The 22,325-nt window shown below is 42.1% G+C and overlaps 1 protein-coding gene across 2 annotated transcripts in view; it reads right to left on the bottom strand.

Moving 5' to 3' along the window:
• The window catches only part of ZBTB20 (zinc finger and BTB domain containing 20), a 165,979-nt gene that overhangs the window by 33,499 nt on the left and 110,155 nt on the right, over positions 1 to 22,325 (bottom strand). The window contains exons 2-3 of one of the 2 annotated variants that reach the window (XM_024735374.1): positions 15,880 to 15,980; positions 7,691 to 7,878 (exon numbers count right to left, since the gene is read on the bottom strand). The gene's annotated coding sequence lies outside the window, so the exon portion shown is untranslated. Of the gene's footprint in view, positions 1 to 7,673; positions 7,879 to 15,879; positions 15,981 to 22,325 lie in introns of both variants that reach the window. The other variant, XM_024735375.1, reaches the window with a different exon arrangement.

Here is a 22,325-nt window from a genome sequence, read left to right as displayed (position 1 = left end):
TGGGAAAAAAAAAAAAAAAAAAAAAAAAAAAAAAAAGCAAAAAAAAAGCAGACATGCTTATTCAGCACGTGGCAATAAGAGGTTTCACTACAGTACCTGGTATGAAGTGATTGGTGGAAGGATCTGACTTGAAACTTCTAGAATCTTCATGCATGCTCTCGATCAAATGATCCTTCTCTGAAGGCAGTAGCACACGTTTTTTTGTTTTGTTTTGTTTTTTTTAAAGTCAGGGAGTGAGAGGCCCTGACAGATATGGAGGAACACTAATTTCATATAACGAAATTTGCCACGAGTGAAGGAAGCACATATGAGACTATCACCAGCAGCTGCAGATAAGAATTAAAGACGTGCTTCAGCAAGACATGACATGGAAAGACGAAGAATAGAGCCCTGAAGGTCAGCCATCAGCCTTAGCAATTATACGTGGACAATCGTAAGCACGTTCATGCAATATCTGGCAGAGTAACACGGCATGGTGTGACTCAAAGCAATGGGCCATGAGACCAGATTTCCCAAGGGACCTGGGAGGATTTCATAAGAAGACTGATGGCTAGAATCTGGAGGGACCAGGAGTCAATGACAGAGTTCCAGCACGGCCCTTACAGGTGACTCTGTGGCTCCAGGAATGAACCTCTCAATAAGAAAAGTTATTTTGAACGATTCATCAATAAATTATCATTAGATTTTTCTTAATACTTTCCTACATCTACTGACCTCATGCAAAGAAAGGCACTTTTCCCATTAGAAAATAAGTGCTGTCTTGCTTTATTATTTATTTGGAAAACAAATGTCTCTAAAGGGACATGTAGCTCAGCCCAGCTGACTTTTAGTGACAGGCAATGTTACCCAAATGCAAACTGTTCTGTGAGCTTATATTAAAATGAGGCAAACCGTAAGAAGGTCTGAGTCTGGTAACTGAACTGCTCTGTTTTCTGAGAACACCATGCTCTTTTTTGTGCCTCTGTGGTTTTCTGTTCCTTCTGCCTGGAAGGCTGTTTCTTCCCTCTTCAGCTTTACACACACCTATTCCTTCCTGGTCCAGGTCTAATGACACCTCCCCTGCGAAGCCCTTTCCACTGCTTCAGGAGGTTGGGAGCTTTTTGCGCATCATCAGACATTTTCATACCACATTTTTATGTCTCCTTTTACAGGTTTAAAAGTTGGGGAAAGTGTGTGGGAACACCATGAGTTCCTAAAGTGTGGGGACGGTATTTTGTTTGTATCTTCACCCCTGGTCCTAGCTGAGGTCTTGGCACAGATGCAGGGGTTCAACAGCATTTGATGCATGGCTAAATGGAGAAAGGCATGAGTGAACAAGGTTAAGAGTGACTTCCGGAAGTTACTGAGTCAAGTGGCTATGGAAGATGTCCAGTTACATTAGCATTGTAGGGAGAGGACAATTTTTATTAAAAAGAGAAACACTTTCATAAAAAGAGGTAGATTGTGACATGAAACTTCAAGACATATGATTTTTAAAAATAAATGTGTCCCCAGGTATATTAAGTGGAAACTCTAGGAAATTAGAGCAAATAAAAAAAATTAACTGGCCTTCTAATGTATAAGTGTGGGACTAACACTGAAACCTCTAAATAAGAGGGTATCAAAGGTAATAAAAATAATTCTAAAGAGATTATGTATCAATTAACTCAGGAAAAGAAAAGTGACTTTTAAAAAGGGAAAGACAATCTTTAAAGAAATGAATCCACACTTAATAAGTAAGAGGTTTACTTGGTTAATGAAATAGCAGGAAAACAAGATTAAACTGTTAGCAATGAAAAGGTAAATATATAATTCTTTATAGGAAGTAGAATAAAGAGGAATGTGAGACACTCTGGGGACAATGAGAGCGTTTAGTTACATCAAAGATGCTCTGTTTACCGTTTAACTGATATGGAATCTATGAGAAAATTAATAGCAAGCCATAGGATAATAACTATCTGTAGTGGCTTATTTCATCCCATTTTGACTCTATTTCTTCTGCAAATAGTGTGACCCCAAAGTGTTTTCAGGATTGTCCAACTTGTCCTAAATTCCATAAATAAACTCTTTCAGAGGATGCTGTTTTTTGTCATGTCTCTATTACAGTTCTTCACAGATGGACCATTTTTGTCCTTCCAAAGTCTAAGAATAACTCTTTCAGTTATCAAGACATACCAAAATCCAGTTCAGCTGCTCCTGTGGGATTCCAGTTAGCTTAGACACATCTGCTGAGATACATGCATTTGAATCCAAATGAAGCTTTTGTTTGATGATACATTTTGAACATTTATGGAGGTTTTTTTTGGGGCGAAAATGTTTTTCATTTTTTGGCACTCCAAACAGAGATCTTCAGTTATAAACACTGCCTTCTGAGCACCTCCAGCAGAAATCCAATCTTTTCATGCGAACAGGTGCCTCAGGAAGTTTTTGGAAGGTTTTACACTGAATCAGCTTTCTGATTGGAAACTTTCTGAACACGCAGTCGAATTTGCCAAAGAGACCTTCAAACTTGCTTGAGCAGTTTTCACTCATACAGACATGCATTCACACGCACAGACAGCCCAAGTAAAAGCAATCAGAGCCCTGTAAAACTGAAGTCTTTTTCTTAAAGGTTAGATACTACACACAACCAAGCTAAACAAAAGGAATACACGACAGAAGAGATAATGAAGAAATAGCAAGTACAGAGGTTCAAATTCTCTATAAGCATGTTTCCCTTAAAGCTTGACCTGAGCATTTAGATGACACATCCCTTCAGTAAAAATTCTATCTCACCCAGTTTCAAATAAACCTTCAAGTATTTGTGTTCTTAAACACTGTACCTTAGAGTATTGCTACTAATCCTTTTTACTAACAAACTTGTTCAAACAGTTATTTTTGAAACACTTCCCTCTCTAACACAAATAGGTCAACCAGATTCAAATCTAAAGGAATTAAAAACACTGCTCTGTAATTCAGGGATTCTTTGGAAAAACCTCTATTTTACGTGAGTCCCTACAACTTTTCTTTTCCAGTTTGAATATAAACTGAAAAGCTGTTACAGAGTAAGACAACTTTTTAAGCCTTAAGCCGGAAGAGCTATTACAGAGTAAAATCACTCCCCCACTGGGCATGCCCAGAATTCAGGGGGAAATCTGCTTTGAAGTCGTTCTGATGGCCCTGGACCAGATGCTCTAAGGTGGCCAGAAACCTCTGTCTACACCCACTTAGCAGATTTCTGGCTCTTTATCAGGGACTAAGGTTTATTTGCAGAAATGAATCATTTCCTTCAAAATATCCTTTACCCTATTTACATGCTTGCATATTCCTTCCATTTTCTTTTCCCCCTACAGCTTTACTAAGGGAATTAATTATCTAGAAGAACAGGAACATACAGTAAGTACATCTGAGATGCAGGATGAGACACAGTATGTCATCTATTAGGCCTGGCTAAGACCAGCAGCTGATGCTAAATGGGAAGGAACATGCACCAAATGTTTTTTAATCACAAAGTTAGTAATTAATTGCTCTTTAAAATACATTTTATGCTTCTTTCTGTCTGTGTACATGAAATGCACATTTATTACATGCCAAAAATTACAACATTATGGTTTAAATGTGACTGGCACGGAAGTCCGGAAATCAGAGTTAATGTTCCCACAGCAACTTTAATTCTGTCCGTGCGCACATGTAGAGCTCTAATCGTCTTCCGTTCCAGGATAATACATATAGATGGTTTGGGAAGGGAAGCTAAAGACCCATATCCTCAACTGTAGTTACAGGAAAAAAACAAAGGATAAAAGCTGTGCTCCTTTCCACGTACGTGGATGAAAAACAATGTCCCCACGCCTGGCGTTGTGTAATCCGGGAATGAAAGAATCTGCTATAATGCTGGGACTCAAGGGGACAGTTTCTTTTGCTGTGGGAACCTGAACTTTGCATTTCCTGACTTTGGGGTAATTAAAATGTCAGCCTTAATGTGGCATTAATGGAGTTTGCCATAAAAAATCCTCTTTGTTTTGTTCTCTAAAAAAAATGCTTAAAAGTTCACACTGAACCAAGTGTACTGATATCTTCAGGCTTGGGGACTGAGGCAAAGGGGTGGGAGGGGGAAGGCCAATGAAGGTGGACGGCAAGAGAGAGCCAAGGATGGACCTACCCGACTCCTCGACAGCGTTCAGCCCGGCAGGGTCATGCTACCTACAGAGCTAAAGTTAAACCCACCCTCACAACAGTTTGGTAATGTGTAAAGGTTAAATGAAAAATAAATAAAAACTGCTAATGTGTAAGCACATCTTGGCAAAGACACAAAAAATGAGACCATCTGATGAGGCCAGTGCAAAACCTGAGAAGGTAAGTAACCACGGATGTCAGCTTCCAACAAAACAAAGGCATTGGACTCAGGCGGTTCTACAGCCCAAAGCAGGGAGACTGCCAGCGGGGGTGGGATGCGGGTGGAGAATCGCTTCTCCCCTCAGTGGGAGCCTCATTTGGGGGAAAACAAAATGGGAGCATCTTTCACATGTACATGACTGTGATGTGCTACGGCTTGATAGTTGTCGAGAAAGGTTTTCCCGTGGAGAGCTTTGTCTGCTCTCCTGACTTGCTTTAGACCTGTCACGTGTTTAGAGGGAGAGCCTGGCTCGCCTCATCCTCAGCCTGTGCAGTGGGAACTGTTCTGTCAAACGCCTAGGGGTTTGGTACCCTTTGCATTCCGAAACTCATCCTAATGCCTTCCACTCCCATCATCTGCGTTTGTTTACCATGAGATTGTTAGAAATGGTGACGAGGTGACAAGCTAAGGAGTGATGGGGGAATATTGCTGAAAGGTGATTGTAGCGGGTGCACTGAAAAGCAGCACACATTTCAGTAGCGGTATTAACCTCATCATTTCACCGAGGAAAGCGTTTCTCAGCCATATTCCCTCTTGCTTTGACTTTTACTGGGATCTTCTGCTGAATTTGAAGTGGCTCGTAGGTTAAATAGCCAACTGAGAATTTAAGGGGTTGGACTTGCTCTCTTTGCTCCAAAACACGGCCTGTGTGCTTCAGATGCAACAACGCCATGGCTTGCCCACCCTGATCAGTTCGTATGCAGAGCTGACTTTTCTTCCGTGGGGATGCTTACCCATTGTGTTCTATAACCTCGTCACCAATATGAGTAGTTGAACATTTTCAAGATGCCTGTTTCGAGCCAGGAATGCCATCTCCGGGCTCAGAACTGAGAATGCAGGCTGCTCACAGTGAGGGCAAATCCACAGACATCCCCCTCTCTCCCTCCCCGTGTCTGAACGAGGTAACTACTAAGCACGGCATTCATCTATCTGGGTGTCAATTTTCTCAGTCTTCTCATCTGTAAATTGGGAAGAATTATAATGACTGATGGGGAATGGACAATAAGGCATGACTAAGAATAATTTTGCACAACACATGATAAATAAAAAGGTGCTGTAAAAATTCAGGCACTTGTGAAAGCTTGGAACACCACATACTGGTGGAATGTTTCTGAAGTTAAAGATACTAACAAGTCAAGGGCACTATTTTTAAATGCCCCAAATCTGTTAGTTCTAAATAGAAACTGAATATTTTACCTTAAAGAAATTAGGCTTTTAAATTAATCTACGGTAAGAGTGACATTTGAAAGTAAAAAAAAAAAAAAACCCTCTTGAATGCAAGAAGAGCATCCAAAAATCTTAACAGCTTAAAATAAACCTCTTTCCTGTCTTCTCTCAAGCAAACTCCAAATGGACAGATTTCTGTGAATCTTTCCTCAAAACAATCTTCTTCTAAGTGTAGGCTCAAATCAGGACAAACTACAATCCAAATATATTTGGAGAAAAGTCTAATCAATTTAAACAACAGGTTGGCGCAGAGAAGACTTATACATCTTAGTGGCAAAATCAGAAGGACTTTCTGAACAGCTGGAGATTAGGCTTCTCCTCCCTATTTGTTCTCCTTCCAACTGTATTCAGACCTTACTGAGCTTGGATCCACTGGCTTCCTCAGGGTCACCAAGGGGCTGTGCCTTGTACATATTCCAAGCTAGCGCCAAGGCCTAGTCAGATGATGCTTATGGTAAAGTATAATACACAGAGCCCAGTGCTCTTTCTGTTCAGCAAAACATTCATTTTATTGTAATGGGATTTCTGGGCTAAGGCCATTCTATGTAATCTTCCCCATAAGCTGTGGCAGAAAGCCAGGCATTGGAGGTCTGCATGCAGGAGCTCCAGGTCCTTCTCCACAGGAGCAGGCTACCTTCCTGGTAGGTAGGGACAGTACGCACATGTCTACGGGCACCGTGCCACGCTATTTTCCAGTTCTTCCTGTAATTACTGTTAGGCCGGAGACTGCCAGGCAAGAAGGCCAAGGATGTTACCATTTTGATGGTCCACTGAGCACAGTCCCTGCTTCTGACCCCCAAGTTTCTGTATAGAAGCAGCAGCTCTGTACAACTTACATGGGCTGCAGAGACTTGGAGCCTGTTATTTCTCATTTCGTTTTCTAGTGACAGCTGGAGTGTGGTCTCAGCTCAGTCACGAGTAGAAAAAGGCTCCTTCACCCAAACCCCAACCCCTTGGTCATGTCCCTTTATCCAGGGGCTATTATGATGAAGAAAGTAGGGAATGGAATGTCCCAGGCTCATTCACCTCTCACCCTTTTTGCGGAGTTACGTTTGCTTTGTCAGAAAAATAACAACAGGAGATTTAGAATCTCATTTCCTAATTAATAATTTTTGCTTTGTGGACAGGATAAATGGAGTCCTTTTTTGAAAATAAAACTTTCTTGGTCTTATCTTAATCCAAAGATGAATACACCAGCTTTCTGCCTGACATCCGCTGTGGAGATCAGTTCTGAATAGTTGTCGGGTATCTCCAAGACTAAAAGGAATATTCTTTTCCGATTGGACTCCAAGTGATTCCATTCCTTTCCATTGTCAACACACGTGTTTCTTTCTCTCTGAAGTATTGAGTTACGTTTCAGAAAATACCTCCTAAACGTGATTTATCATCTTTCTTAAAATAGAATTTGAAGAAGTGACGACTCTCGGATTAGTGGGAAGACAGCAAAAACAAACAGCAACGGAGTGATTTCAGTAGTGACAATCTCATTAAGCTGCCCGTTTCCAAATTTAGCCCATAGGCAGTTTTTTTAATTAAAAAATATTTTTAACCTAAATTCTTATTGGCTATGTGAAGTCTGGGTGGCTTCTGAATTCTTGGAAGCCATTCTCTTTTCTTCTGTAAATTTATGCTGTCCTTTAACCACTTCAAAATAAATTAAAAACTGGAAAGACAGAAATTCAGCCAAGCTACAATAACTAATGCAAAGCTGACTTGTGTTATGTAATCTCAAAATGGAAGTTTCCTTTTGAGGTCCATATTTGGTTGTTCAATTTTGTCATGGTGGAAGTACCATTATCCAGATCATGGGGACAAAAGAATAATTAGAAAACAGCAACGCGGCTTCTGATTTTGAGTCAGTGTTATGAAAGAGAATGTGATGGATGTAATTAATCAGCCTTTTGAGGCCAAATGGCTGGTCACCTGGTTTGGAAATACACTCTAGCTTTGAAAATATAGATGTTGGCTGACTCAAAATGGTGGCAAGTTACCTTTGGCTACTTTAGAAGACCAAACGGAAACAGCTTGCTCTGAATGCAAAGAAGCCCGAACCCGGGGGAGAAGCCTGCTCCCAGCACCGCGAAGACACCATCACCTTAGTGGTGTACTCACAATCAGATGACCCGGTGTGAGCGTGAGAGTTTGTCAGTGAATGTGTTGAGTGGATGAGGGCTGGGCCTGGGGACAAAACAGCTTCAAAGTTCAGGCAGGGAAGGCCCGGCTTGGCGCTGGATCCACCCGGCTGAGTAATCTCATTCTCCTCAGATGCCTTCTGGTTTTCAGCTGTCTTGGGTTTCTTCCTGAAAATAAACAAAGGGCCCTTTGAAGGAACTGACTGCATATTTGGGAAAAGGCATTTTTAGAATCTGTTAAAGATAACTTGATTTTTTTTTTTTTTTCTGAGGGGGGATGGGAGGGAGTCCAGTATGTCCCTTGTTTTAAAACAAGCTGATTCTTGTTTTTTTCCCTCCAGTAATGGCCTAACTGGGAACACATGAAAGCATATGGGCCAAGCAAACAGCACCACATTTGGACTCTGTTGGCTGCATAAAAAGACCCTGTCCCAGAACTTCAGACAGCTTGAGCTACGTATGGCTGACATTATCCAAGAAAGCATCCTTTTTTCCCCCCTTAAGAGTTTAACATGGTCTGGAAAAATACTAGTGGAGGTTTTACCGTTCTAGCATTTGTCAGGAGGCTTAGAGACAGGACCCGTGGAGTAATGGGAGGAGCACTGGACTGGGAGTCTGGAGACTTGAGCTATGGTACTAGCTGTGCCTCTAACTTGCTGTGTGGCCTTGGGCACCTCACTTCACCTCTCTGGGCTTCAGTTTCCTCATCTGTAAAATAAAGGGCTTGGATTAGAAGGCCTTAAAGGTTCCTTCCAGTTTTCAGTTTCTAGTCATGGAACACATTATGTAACAGTCAACTTTCTTGCTGTTATTAGATTTTATTCTAGATCAACACATAATTTCAAATCACGATCTAAATTTGCAGGTTGTACAGGTGAGAGGGGTAGTGATGAAAGGATTTGTTAAAGCAGCAAATGGAAAGTGAAAAGAAGAGCTTAGACTCCAGTAGGTAAAGAAGGAAGGTGTCACACAGAGATCCTCTATTCCAACTCTTTACCCACGTGAAGCTTAAGATTCCCTTTGTTTTTTGATTTAGTACATGATCCTGGAGTACGGGAGTGTGATTGTGTGTTTGAAAAGAGATGGGTGAAGGGAATTAGAAAGTAATTGTCAAAAAAAGAAAAAAAAAAAAGAAAGTAATTGTCACTAATTGTTTGGGACCAGGAATAAGAAGTAAAACAGCTCAGCCATCAGTCAGCTCCTCTCCCTAGAACCATGCAACTGATGTAAATGAATAAATACGTAGCTTATGCTGCATGCACCCTAGGCCCTAGTCAAACCCAACTAGATTACTTGTCATATCCTGAACATCCCCCCCCCAATTTTCTTGGTTCTGTGCCTTTTTTATCATCATGTGTATGGTGAACAGAAAGAGTAATTTCTTTCATTTTTTTGGTAGGAGAATATGTGTGGTACAGAATTTGTTGTAAGTAGGTCTGTTCCCATGTTTCCCTTGTTTCTCTAAGCATGGCAATGGACTTGTTATACAGAATTTTTGTATTGAAATTTGCTGTACTGGGTAGTTAAATCTGCCCTTGCAGAATATGGTATTATGATTAGCATGCTGTGTTTCTGGTCCAACAGGTTGTGAAATCAAATCTGCTTTTCCAGAGGGCAGGAGGCAGAGATGGCATGGTAAAGATGAAAATAGAAGGAGAGCTTTCAGACATATTTTTCAGGATGGAGGAAGCCAGTACAAAAGCAACAAATTGGATTCCTTTACCCACCCTTTGTTGAATGGGTGACTAAGGAACAAACCCCCAAATCTTGAGGGTCTACATGGACCTTCAAGGAGCTTGTTTCTGGTTTTCAGTGTAGGGAAGTATCCGAGATCAAAGTTTCCAAAACCCAACTCATTTTTTTCCCATGGAAACCAACGCTTCCTCTACGGTCCCTATTTCTATCACTGCTGTCTGTCACCAGGTTTGTCACCGGGTTGGAAACCTCAGGGTCATACACCTTCCTCTGCCTTAAAGCCAGTTTGTCAAGTCCTGACAATTGTGCTTCCTTCATATTTTGCACATCTATATTTCCATTGCTATCACCATAACACTTTTTATTCTGACTGTTGTTTACTTTCTGACTCCCATCCTCCTTGACTTCTCTACTCCCACAACTTTGGTTCACTAAATCTGAGATGACCACATTAGGCTGACAGTCAAGGTGAATTCCATGTCTATGAGACTGCAAACTGTCTGAGGGTGAAAAAATTGTCATAGCTATTTTTGAACTCCCTGTGTTACCCATTCGTTCCTTCTTCCTTCCCTCCCACTATTCATTTATTCATGTATTCATTTCACAAATACTTATGTGTTTATGATGTGCCAGCATGGGCTAGGAAATAAAACAAGCCTGGTTTCTGCCCTCCCAGATTTGCTGTCTAGTATATACCGTTAAGCGGAGTTGCTTAGACAAAGCTGTCATTCAATATAGGTGTGTTGATGGAATGAAATTGAGTTGAAATTAAAGTATATTTTGAAAATAGTTATAGTCTGAATCCCAATTAAGTTTCCTATTCTTTATGCAGCAGGGAAATCTACATCGACTGGCTGCTTTTCCTTTGAATCCATGAAGTGCATTTGATAAGAGTAGGACCACTTTGCCCGCTGAAGCTAGGCTGGTCCTCATGAATCATTTAAATATCGGGATGAAACACTGACAGACATCACTTAACGGAAAAAATAAATATTTCTGATACTCATAAACAAGGCCTAGGCTAGTTTCAGATGTGTGCTTCAGAGAATTAAGGAAACCCTCTTTCAAACGTGAGTACGTGGTCAACCCACCAACATTACTCTTTTATTTTTAACTTTGCAAAAGTTGTATTGTTCTTTATATCAATGGCCTTGCTTCCTTCCCTAGATTTGATCCTGCTTTCTAACTGACATCTTGCACCATATTCTCCTGTTTGTTGTCTCAAGGGTCACCTCTGGAGAACATTCAGAGCACAGAGGCACTGAAACCACTTCTACAAACAGAAAATACTGAAAACTCAACCTTTGGGCTCAGCCCTTCATTTGCCTAATATCACTTTACTTGTCCTTAGACCACTGGGCCGTTTCCCAACTGCACAGATAACAGAGAGACACTCATTGTCCTTAGAAACAATTCATTTTCCATCTCACTCTCTAATAGTTCTCTTGTACTCCTTTTTCCAGACCTGAGAAACACCAAAACGTGGCAGCAATCTACATCTAGACATGCACAGGTGCAGTTATTTTGACCCTTTTATTTTATTTTCCAGTTATTTTGCAGTTATTTTTGCAGTTCATATTTTATTAAGGAGGAAAAAGCAAGTCCTGTAGTAATTAATTAAAAATACCTTCTTTGGCTGTGTAAAAGAATTATATAAGCACAGCACATCTGAGGGCAAGTCTCTCCAAGCCTCGGTGGCTGTGTACTATTCCCTGGAGCCTGTAGAGGGCAGCAGCACACCGGCGGACTCCAGGCAGCATGTCAGGCAAACTCCCCACCACACCAGAACCTTCCTTCTGGTCACCATGCCAAAGGTTGGTTTGCCAAGCTCTGGCCGGCCGCTTAGCCTCTTTCTTTCTTTTCTCCCTCTCTCTCCTCTCCCTCTCCCTCTCTCTCCCTCTCCCTCTCTCTCCCTCTCCCTCCCTCCCTCCCTCCCTCAATTTTAAAATTATACACTCTGATGAAGTCGCCCCTCAACCGGAAAATGAAAGCTCCAGTGAAAAATTAGGCGAGCCAACGACAACAAAGAAAGAAAATGGGAGAAAGGAGAAAGGGGGCTGGTGAGGGGGAAGGATTTAAGAACAAGAAAAGGGCAGATGTTTCGTAAATACATGCAAAGCAAAACTGGGTGTACGCGAACACTTCCGCAGAGAAACAGACCAATCACTGTGCACTTCCTCCCGCCGCACGGGTGGAGCTCTGCATTCAAAAAAAGTGTGGCCGCAGGCACCTGCGTTTCAACGGTCAGTTCTGACATTCTATCTCCCAATTGTCCAAAGAGAACAAAAACATTTTCATCTCCCCACTACAGACATTTCTGTTACAGAAGAAGGCTGCTTCAAGAACTGGGAAGGCGATTTAAGGTGACGGGAGGCTGAGTTAGCCAGCAGGACCTACTGGTTTTTAACTCTCATTGTGCTGGCCCTGGCAACAAGTTTTGGGCTGAAACATAGCAGTGAGTAAGGCTGTGGTTGATGCTGGCTCTTTCCTTACTAAGACCGTATTTTATGTGTCAAGAAATATACATGAAAACATATTGAGGAGATGGTAGGCATTAAGCATGTTAAATGCGCGGAAATTAACTAGGTCGGTGGCATTTGATGTATAGATTTCACACTTCTTTGCACATATTGCACACATACAGTGATGGCAATGCTTTCGGCAACATATGGAAAATAAATATTTTATCTGTGTGAGCTCTCATCAGTCTCCGGGGGCTGCTGAGGGAAGAGTGTTCTCTTCTGTCCCCCTCTCCTAATTTTCTCTCTTCGCTGGGCTCCCACCCTCTCCTGCACATTAACATGCCTTCCACTTATCAGCCTGGTTGGATGGAAAAGGATTAGTCAGAACGTCTTTTTGATAAATACTCAGTCACTGGATCATGACAATTTTGACCCATGACCTTGCTCATCAACTCCTTCCCCCACCCCAATCGTTTTGGCGTGGTAACTATTTCTTTGCTCTCCTTCCCAATAATACACGCAAGAGGCTTAGTAGAGTGTTTGGGAAGAGGAGCAAAGGGGAGGTGGTAACAAACCACCCCGGTGGGGGTTGGTAGTAGAACTGAGCTCTACCATCAGTAGCTGTGCACCCTAGGCAGATTCCTCTGCTTCTCTGGGCCTCAGTTTCCTCATCTGTAAAATGGAAATAATAATACCTTCTAGGGCTGATGTGAGGATTAAATGAGACACTTCCTGTCAAGTGATTGGCATAGCGCTGGCACACGGTCAGTGCCCCATGAGGATAGCTCTTTCACAGAGAGCATCAGTTTTGCGGTTTTCATCATTTCACCTAGAAGGAGGCACTTCCTTTATCTTTTTTAATATCTAGATTTGGGCAGGGGCAAATGGATCGTAATTGCAGCAAAGGCAGAAAGAATGCTAGGATAAGCAAACTCTTCAACACTTTGATTTTACCGTATCACCCCCCTGACACCTTCTTTCTGTTCACGTGTTTGTCACTGCTGCTACTACACTATTAGCTCCTCTTGAAGGTGAGGGTCAAGCAAGCTACAGTTGGCCTAGAGAAGCCCATCAAACCTGAGCACTATGGTCTATTCATTGAAACCAACCTTGGCACTCTATCTTATCACGTCTTCTTACAATTTATCCTTTCACCGCTTGGTCTAATGTTCTCAGATCCATTTAAGATGTTTTCACGATTAAAATATTTTATTCTCTCAATTTTTCAACCTTCTTGGCAAGGTTGATTTATAATGTTTTTCAGTATATTTCTCCCTCACTGTATCAGTCAGGATCTTGGCAAGAAACAGATGGCACACTCAGAGGTTTTAACTGAAAAGAGTTTAAAGAAAGGACTCTCTACTGGGGTACAGAGGAGGTTAAGGGATCCTCAAGAGATGGTGATACACCAGGGACGAGCAATAGTGTGAGGTTGTTAATCTCAGCTTTAAACTGCTAAACTGAAGGGGCGAGGAAAGGTGTGGAGCTCCCTAAGTCTAGTCAGAACTGGAGTAGGGAAGGGGCCGGACTCATAATACCCTGACCCCACTCTCCTCCCACTCTCATGTCTCTTGCTGATGCCTCCTATTGCCTAAATTCAAAGGGAAGCCAGAGGAGAAGGCAGCCTAGGTAACGTGGTCCAGAGAGGTCGGTCTCCTGGGCCATGCATCAGGGCAGAGAATGTTCTGGGGTTTTGTGTGTGTGTGTCAGGGGTGAGGGGGAGATGAATAAGCCTACCTATTTTCCCCTCTCCATTTCCTTTACCCTTTTCTTCTCAATTATACTTTCTGGAAGGAAAGACACAGCAAATCAAATGAAATCAGTTCTCTCTTAGTGTCCATTTACCTGTTTTGTCTATTTGTAATTTATGGGGGAAGAAAACTGAACATAAGCTATGTGAGAGCAAGGATTTTTGGTTTGTTCTGTTCAGTGCCACACCCCTAGTGCCTAGAACAGTGCCTGGCACATAGTAAATGCCTGGTAAATTTTAGTTGGCTGAGTAAATATACTCATGTCTGCTGTGCCAGACACTACATATACATTATCTCATGTAGTCATTGCAACAATCCAGGTAAGTATGCAGGTTGCCGAGCCCAGTCGTGCAGGTGGTGTGGGAGTGGGTAGGCTTTAAAATCTAACACTCACTCTCTCCTTACCCACCTCCAGGCCCTGAGACTTCACCCAGGTATCGTGAATCCATAGGGAGGGATACGTTTGTAATTAGTCCACATTTTTATACCATATTCACCTTACTGAATGAAGGTTTGCACCTATCAAGTCTGTGTAAGTTTTATTATTTTTCTTTTACATATGAGTAAGCTGAATTTCTGAAAAGCAAAGGCTGCAAGGATTAGAACTCAATTTGTCCATTCTCTAGGACCTGCAAAACGTGAATGCAGGCACCGGTATTCTGCATAGGGGAAATATGTCCAATGGCACAAACAGCCCGGCTCCCTTGTGGGCTTCCCGGAGATTTTTAGGAAATCTTAGCTCCTGATTTCTAGGTCTGGTTATGGGTTCTCTGCAGTACAGGAAGGTAGGAGTGGCAAAGACTCTCTTCCCTCCCAAAGGATAAACCAGGCTGAAACTTTGGAACCAGGCTGCATCCCGGTGTGCCTGTGATACCTGCGCTGGCAATAGTTACTCAGTGATGAAGAAAAACTCAGAAAACTCTCCAGATGTGGGGATTTCTAACGCATTCTTTCACTTGAACTTAAGGACGAATGAAGGTACTTCCACAAGCAAGTTCCTTGCATGGGTATGGAATGAGGACACTCTATTTTTGACCTTTTGTCATGTCCTTAGTCCCCAGTCCCTCGAACGCATTGGTACTGTAGATCAGCCTAATGGTTCCCACCTCCAACCTGGCCAGGCAGGACTGCCTATTGCCTTCATATCCGTCACCACCAATTACAATTCAGGTGACTGACAGCATTAAAGGTAAAATGCAATGCAAAATAAAACAACACAAAACTCTGACTTCATCCCTTTGGGTTTGATTTATGCCAGAATAGTTAAAGACGTAGAAAATATGAATGTGAAAATCCTACCTGAAGCCTGAGAGGGATGTTAGTCTCCCAGGTTTGGCGTTTTCCAGTAACAGAGATGTCTGTAAAACACTATCCCGTTACCTGCCTCACACCATATAGGAAAATGTGTAAATATAACAACCAGAATGAGTTTTTGTTCTAAAATGTATAATTATTTTGCATGCATAGCCTCTAAGTATTTAAATTTCTGGCTTTTCTAGTAAAAGAGAGCATATATTCAGCTGTTACTTCTAGCAATGATCAATGAATACTTGATGTCACTCTTTCATCAGTATTTTTCCGTAGGCATCATAGCTCCTACCTCAACTTATTTCTGCAACTTGACTTGCAAGGGTTGTACTTCTCCTACGTAAATGTCTGATGTGGAGGGAACTAAATCAAGTACTCAGAGCTATGCATCCAGAGGGCAGAGCTGACCTGGGCACAATGGTTTGAGATGTGGCTGAAGAAGCCCGCAGCTGCAAGGGTGGGTGTTGGCCCCCTTGAATAACAAGGAGACCACAGCATGGGACACAGAGATGCAGCTACATCACAGGTGGACACAGGCACGGAAAGCTGGCTCTCGGATGTGTCCAGCGTGGCGTGAAATGACAAGCTGCAGTGAAATTCAACAGAATGGCAAAGAAGGGTGATGAGAAGCAAACAGATAGGGCTGGAGCTGCCACCGCTTCAGGCAGAGGCGCAGATGACCAAGCAGAACAGCACCGGTCCCTGCAAGGTGCGCTCAGATGCAGCTCAGCACAGCCACCCAGCGAGGCAGGCGCGATGCTACCCAGGGTGCGCACTGCAGGCTGGAAGCGGAGAACCAATGCAGGCACTTCAGGACTGAGTCTGGTTACCTTGCCGCATCCAAGAGATGAAGCCATCTAAAATTTCATCTGCTCTTACAATTGTGTGAGTTTTTTAAAAAAATTAAACAAAGTGAACTAAGAAGCCATTCATTGGAGGCATAATGTACTCACAGTAGTTTTCAAATAAATGGTGTCACTCTTCAGGTAAATCACTCCAAGGCTTGGGCCTAGTGCAGATGTTCATTGGGGCAGGGAGCAGAGAGCGGCTGCATCTGGATCAGACAAGGAACAAACAAAGATAAGGCTGTTAAATGAAGAGGTGATGCTGATCGCTCATGCTATAGAGCCAGAACCGTGGGACTTGCTTGAGTGTCGGGTCCTGCACTTTGCACCAGAGAACAGTGAGTCAGGGGAGGGAGATGGAGAGGGCGTTGTCCAGGCCCCATTTTCAGTGTTTCCACCTGACTGCCTGTCTGGTGTGAAGCTGTTAACAGCACCCGCCAGTGTGGAGCTGATATTGTGATCCTGAGTTGGAGTTGAGGTGGAGGGTGAGGGTAGGGGAAGCCTGGCCACAGCGGACTCTTCTTCCAGTGTTCATTCCACCGCAATCTCTCTCTCATTGCTGCTCTGAGATTCTTGCCTATCTTAAAAACGCCCACTGACCTGGCCATGTTTCTGAGCTCTTGCCTTCTCTCCACCCTTCACTACAGCCTCTGTTTTCTGCCATATCCTCTAACCCCGAGGAGTTCAGCCTCAGGGGCTACAGGATGGACCCTTGTCTGTCTCAGAGCCTCGGGTCCAGAGGTCTTTTCCCAGGACTTTCCCCTTTGGCCACACTGCGCCCTGATGACCACTTTATTCTGGAAATTCTCCTCCCTTCTCATTGGGACGCTGCATCATCCTGACTTCCCGCTCTCAGTTCTCTTCTGCCTCTTCCACTGGCCTGCCTTCTCTCTCCTGTTTCCTAAATGCAGACAGGCCTCAAGATTCTCTCTCTCCTCAAGCTTTGCCTACACAGCCACCCTCCGTGGCCTCAACAGTCACTTCTCCATAGAGAACACCCACTTGGCTATCTTTAGTTCTCGCTTGTCTACAGAGCTCCAGACCTGCGTTCTAAATAACTGCTGGCTATCGGTTCATTGATTCATTTGCTTGTTTGTCCATTCATTCACTGTTTACACAGACTCTATTAGGCACCTAGAAAAGATGAATAAGATGGGGCCTCTAACTCTGAGAAGCTCATATCTCCATCACACACTGCACAGGCACTTCTAATTCAGAAAGTTTCCAGCAGAATTCATTTGCCCTTCCCTCAGAATATGTTGCTTCTCCAGCCTTCCCATTTCCTGCTACTGGTACCATCTTTGTCCAGTTACTTGTGACTACAATTGAGGAGTCTTCTTTAGTTCCTCCTTTCCCATATCCAATCAGCTGCCAACTCCTGTGGTTTTTACTCAGGCTGTGAATCAACACTCACTTTTTATCCCAACACCTATTTATCCTTTTATCACCTGTTGCCTAGACTTCTGTGAGTGCCTCCTAACCGGCTTCCCTTCCCTCAGATCCTCTTTAGCTCTAGTCCATCCTTCACAACAACACTACATCTACTGTTCTAAAGTACCATTCTAAACACATTACTCCTTTGCTCTTTGCTTACTGGATTAAATGCAAACTTCTCAGCTTGGCATTCTAGGCTCCTACAATATAGCCCCAATCTAATTTCTTACTCTTTTTTTCTACAGTGCATTCTATACTGCAGAAGTCCCACTTGTTCCACCATGGTCATGGTCTTTCCTCCCCTTTCCCAATGTCTACATAGAGCTTCTTTAGGGGTCATCCAAACACCACCTTGCTTATGAGACATTTTCCGAAGGAAAGTGCCCTTCTCAAATCCTTAAGCACTTTTTGCACCACTCCCTTCCCACGTTCTATGGACTCTAATAATTATTTGTGTAATTTGTCTCCCCCCACCAAGCTTCTTGAAGGCAGAGGCCATTTTTACTTTGTACCCATAGTGTGCAATGCCTTGCACACAGGTTAGTGCTTAGCTGATGTCTGCTGATTCAGACCACAAATAGCCAAAGCAATTTTGAGAAAGAAAAATGGAGCTGGAGGAATCAGGCTCCCTGACTTCAGACTATACTACAAAGCTATAGTCATCAAAACAGTATGGTAATGATATAAAAATAGAAATATAGGTCAATAGAACAGGACAGAAAGCCCAGAAATAAACCCACATGCCTATAGTCAATTAATCTATGATAAAGGAGGCAAGACTGTACAATAGGGGAAAGATAGTCTCTTCAATAAATGGTGCTGGGAAAACTGGACAGCTACATGTAAAAAAGTGAAATTAGAACATTCTTTAATAACATACACAAAAATAAGCTCAAAATGGATTAAAGACCTAAATGTGAGACCGGACACTATAAAACTCTTAGAGGAAAACACAGGCAGAACATTCTCTGACATAAATCACAGCAATATTTTTTTTTTGATCCATCTCCCAGAGTAATGGAAATAAAAACAAAAATAAACAAATGGGACCTAATTAAACTCAAAAGCTTTTGCACAGCAAAGGAAATCCCCCTGTAAAATGAGGGGTTGGGGTAGATGAGCTTTAAGGTCTTTCCATAAACAAAATGAAAACACAACCCACAGATTGGGAGAAAATATTTGCAAATGATGTGACTGACAAGAGATTAGTCCCCCAAATTTACAAACAGCTCATGAGGCTTAATATCATCAAAACAAACAACCCAATCAAAAAATGGGCAGAAGACCTAAACAGACATTTCTCCAAAGGAGACATACAGATAGACCAGAGGCACCTGAAAAGATGTTCAACATCACTAATTATTAGAGAAATGCAAGTCAAAACTACAATGAGATATCACCTCACACCAGTCAAAATGACTATCATCAAAAAATCCACAAACAATAAATTCTGGAGAGGGTGTGGAGCGAAGGGAACCCTCATACACTGTTGGTGGGAATGTAAATTGGTACAGCCACTATAGAGAACAGTATGGAGGTTCCTTAAAAAACTAAAAATAGAGCTACCATATGATCTAGCAATCCCACTCCTGGGCATATATCCAGAGAAAAACATGGTCCGAAAGGATACAGTTCATTGCAGCACTGTTTACAATAGCCAAGACATGGAAGCAACCTAAATATCCATCAACAGAGGAATGGATAAAGAAGATGTGGTACATATATACAATGGAATACTACTCAGCCATTAAAAGGAATGAAATAATGTCATTTGCAGCAACACGGATGGACCTAGAGATTGTCATACTGAGTGAAGTAAGTCAGACAGAGAAAGAGAAATGTATGATATCGCTTGTATGTGGAATCTAAAAAGAAATGATACAAATAAACTTATGTACAAAATAGACTTAGAGAACTAACTTACGGTTACCAGGGGAGAAGGGTGGGGAGGGAGGGATAGTTAGGGAGTTTGGGATTGACATGTACACACTGCTATATTTAAAACAGATAACCAACAAGGACCTACTGTACAGCACAGGGAACTCTGCTCAATGTTATGTAACAACTTAAATGGGAAAAGAATTTGAAAAAGGATACATGTATACGTATAACTGAATCACTTTCCTGTACACCCGAAACTTTCACAACATTGTTAATAAACAATACTCCAATATAAAGTAAAAAGTTAAAAAGGTTCTAAAATAAAAAGCTTATTAAAGAAAATAAAAGCAATAAAGATGCTTGCTTAGAGTCATGGAAGCTGAGATTGAACTGGAAAGACCTTAAAACTCATCTACTCCAACCCCTCTTTTTTCAGATGAGGACATCAAGGGAACTGACTTGCTCAAGGCCACATCCTTACTAGCAGCTGAGCAACGACAATTGATAGAAAAGGTCACTAATCTCTGAATATCTACCGGTGTTGCTTGGCACCAACAGACCCAGCAGACCATCAGCAGTGACCAGACCAAAGAGAGTGAGGGGTTGGGTGCATAGCCTGCAAGGATACACTGGGTTCCACAAAAAGAAAAACTTTGTTTCACTTATTCACTTCAATAAATCAAACTAATAAATGTCCTTTTGTAGTTAACTGATGTTTAAAAAATGAGGGTGGATTTAAAGAACAAGGAAGCAAACTTTTTAGCATTACCAGCAGAAACAATTGTGACAATACTGCAAATACCACTGGGGTGATTCAACTCAGGGTGAAAAAGCAGAAGGAAGAAATTTCTCTTGCTTTGGAAAAGCAGTGGGTTCAGCTGAAGTTCTTGGTGAGAACATGCTGTGGTAATTCTATGGTTAAATTCATCTTATAGGAACATAGGCTATTGGCAATCTTGCTATTATACCACACCAATAAATCTTTTTCCACCACTCTTTGTCCAGTATTTATCCTATAGGCTTGTTTAAATTTTTACTTATTTTCTTTTCATTATATCACCAATCTACTCGTAGAAAAGGGTAGATGACTGCTCCCAGGTCTGTTCTAATTTTCGTCCCTTGTTCTTCTCTTGCGGTAGATGAAACATTAATTGTTTAATCTCCTCTCTAGCCTCATTCTCAAACAGAATCATTTTCTTTCTCCTGAAGATGTAAAGCCCAACAAAACACGTTGTGGGGACAACAGTGTTTACCTAGGTGAGGAAAACAGACTTTTGCAGGGGATCTCAGTAGATTTTACTTGTCCAGAAAAGCTCAGCTCTTAAATGCTAGCCTCCGGCCCTGCAAGACTTCACCTGTCTCCCCCAGGTGAGCACCTTACTCACTGTTACTCACCAGAGGAGAAACGTGGTACTGGTCATTATATTCTCTTTGGCCAGTATGGTGGAGCCATGCTATGCATTGAGAGATCCATTAAATAGTAACACCCACGTAGACAGCAAATTGGGCTCAAGAGTTCCTCATAGTTCTTTTTTTTTTATAAGCAGATAATAATTTTTAATTATTATTTATTTTTGGCTGTGTTGGATCTTCGTTTCTGTGTGAGAGATTTCTCTAGTTACAGCAAGCGGAGGCCACTCTTCATCGCGTGCACGGGCCTCTCACTGTTGTGGCCTCTCCCGTCGCGGAGCATGGGCTCCAGACGTGCAGGCTCAGTAGTTGTGGCTCATGGGCCTAGTTGCTCCGCGGCATGTGGGATCTTCCCAGACCAGGGCTCGAACCCGTGTCCCCTGCATCGGCAGGAGGACTCTCAACCGCTGCGCCACCAGGGAAGCCCAAGAGTTCCTCATATTTCTTACTAAACCATCACATGGCTGGACAGTTATCAACCCTTCACCAGACAGGGCTTCCTTCTCTTTTCTTCCCTTGGCAACTACATTAAAATGATAAAGGAAATCACTGTTCGATATGTCTAGTACATTGCAGTGAAAAATCACCTGGAAGCATACACACCCATTGTGTAATTACATAAGTGTACATTTTAAGTAGGTCTAACATTCGATTTAAATTGTGCATTTTATAATTAAATGGAGACATAATCTTTCTGTCCTTTAATCACACTCCTCTTTCTCAGCTCCACATCCTCTTGCTATGATTTTCCTTTCACTTTTGGGCAAATTGTCGCCTCTCTCCTTCTTCTTATTTCCCTCTTGCCTTAGCACACACCCAAGGGTTTTTAATTAGAACTATTGCATGGTGTGTCATATTTCATTACTTAAAGAGTAGTTATACTCTAAAAAAGACTCAGTGAAAATGACTTTAAGAGGTTTCATATTTATCCTTTTTCAATGGCGTCCATATCCAGTTTTTAAATCAAAAGGTAAAAGGCTGCTGGGGTCATACATTTTTCCCAGAATCTGGAAATCCAGCTATTCTCTCTGCCACTTACATCATCACTGTAATAAAGACTCTGCCCTGGGAGCCCAGCTGGCAAGGTTCTGAATGGTGCCAGAGGCAGAAGAGACAGTGGGTCATTTCCATTCCAGACTGCTGTATTGTTGACAGCTCTGCAGATCTGTCTCGGAAGCCCTTAGAGAGCAGAGCTGTTATGTAACACACTGCCACAGATTGCTGCGAGGAACTTTCTGCGGAGATCTCATTTCAGTATGGCCATTCCCCTTTGGAAATCACACCAAATCATTCTAAAATGACAGATGGGGCTTCTCTGACAAAGGCTTACAAAAAAGATAATAGTAACAATAATTTGTTAGATGTCTAAATGTTGTTAGGGACTGCATGAGGAATTTTTATGTGTGAGTTCATTCTTATTTAATCCTCACAGCAATGTCGTGCTGCAGGTGTTAGTATACCCATTTTACAGATGTGGAAAAGTGAGACTCAGAGTGCTTAATAAACCACTCCAAGATTAGAAAGCTGTGGATAGTGAGGCCAGAATTCAAACCCAGATCTTTCTGACTATAAATCTGTGCTTTTTTTTTTTTACTACACAACAACTGCTCCAACACAGTATGGACACATTTCTAGTTCCCACTGTGAGTTCAGCACAAGAAACAGGTTTATGTTATTTCCATAATAATTGAGAGTCACTGAAAGAACTGGGAGTACAGACCTCAGGTGAAGGAACTCTTTCAGAAACTATCAATAAGTATAACTCCTTCCTAGCATCTTTCTATTTGAAGATGAGGATGCCTTGTACTGGTTTTCTCAAACTCTAATGA

Source organism: Neophocaena asiaeorientalis, unplaced genomic scaffold (assembly GCF_003031525.2).
Source record: "Neophocaena asiaeorientalis asiaeorientalis breed wild unplaced genomic scaffold, Neophocaena_asiaeorientalis_V1.1 scaffold136, whole genome shotgun sequence".
NCBI lineage: Eukaryota > Metazoa > Chordata > Mammalia > Artiodactyla > Phocoenidae > Neophocaena > Neophocaena asiaeorientalis.
This window is presented reverse-complemented; position numbering and strand designations above follow the sequence as displayed.